This window comes from Cucumis sativus, chromosome 1, assembly GCF_000004075.3.
Source record: "Cucumis sativus cultivar 9930 chromosome 1, Cucumber_9930_V3, whole genome shotgun sequence".
Taxonomy (NCBI): domain Eukaryota; kingdom Viridiplantae; phylum Streptophyta; class Magnoliopsida; order Cucurbitales; family Cucurbitaceae; genus Cucumis; species Cucumis sativus.
Window position 1 is genome coordinate 6569047 of NC_026655.2, and position 1209 is coordinate 6570255.

The 1209-nt window shown below is 32.6% G+C and overlaps 1 pseudogene; it reads left to right on the forward strand.

Annotated features, from left to right (window-relative positions):
• The first annotated feature begins 507 nt into the window (after positions 1 to 507).
• LOC116401825 lies at positions 508 to 626 on the forward strand (annotated as a pseudogene).
• The last annotated feature ends 583 nt before the right edge of the window (positions 627 to 1209 follow it).

Genomic DNA, 1209 nt, shown 5'->3' on the forward strand with positions numbered 1-1209 from the left:
AATTGAAAAAAGTAGAAAAAAAAATTAAAATGTCAAGTTTGTCATTATGTGGCTATCATTGATAAAAGTTATCACTAATAGCCGCTATCAATGGTAGCAACCGATGACACATTTTTCAACTTGAAAGCTATTAGTGGTAACAGCTATTAGTGATGGCAACTATGCTGTGATGGCAATTTTGACAAACTGGGAAGAAACTTTTGAAATAGTAGCTGGTCGTGGGCGTTTTAATCTTTTACCATTTTTTTCTATATATGCAAATATTTTATCCTTGTGTTGTATATATATATATTGAAAAAGATATGTGGATCAGTAGGTGCACCCGGATATCTCCACTAGATGGACACATCCTTATCACCTTTATCATCATCGCTTCATTAATAATATAAAAGGAAGCAAGAGATGGAAAAACAAAAGGAGGACTAGAGTTAAGCCCCATACAATCAACTTAAAGGCATTTAAATTTAAAGCAATTGTACCCATCATACCAGCACACATATATATGTTGGGTGCGATCATACCAGCACTAATACACCAGATCCCATCAGAACTCCACAGTTAAGCATACTTGGGTGAGAGTAGTACTAAGTTGGATGACCACTTGAAAAATCCTCGTGTTGCACCTCTTTTTAAAAAAACAATTGTACTAGCCCAAAAACCTAAACGAGCACAAATGCCTTCCCAGAGATTAATAATTGATATTTTCCTTTCCTGGAAGATATGGTTATTTCTCTCGAACCATAACGACCATAACACTAATGAAATAGTGTTGAATTTGATGATGTCCGTCCTGTTATTTATATTTGTACAAGAAAGCTCAGAACAAAGGGATGAAAGGCTGTGATGCCGATTTTTCCAATTAATGAAAATTTCCACTTTGACCCATATCTTTGTGCTATATATATATATATATGTATTTTTCTTTTCTTTTCTTTTCTTTTTGTTTAAATTGGCATTTATACAATATATGTGTGTTAAATGGAAGGAAAATTTTTTAGTCCAACTTTTTGCCAAAATGAAGAAGAAAAAGTCGTGCATCTAGAATTTTTCTGTTTTTATTTCTTCAGTATTAGCTAGTGTGACGGTGAGTGATTGTTATAAACACAGTGTGTATTTTTCTTATAGGGTTGTGTTGGGAATTTATCTTGTTTTATTTCAAGTGATCAAGTTCCACTCTTTATTATTTGTTATTTTATACGACTCTAATAT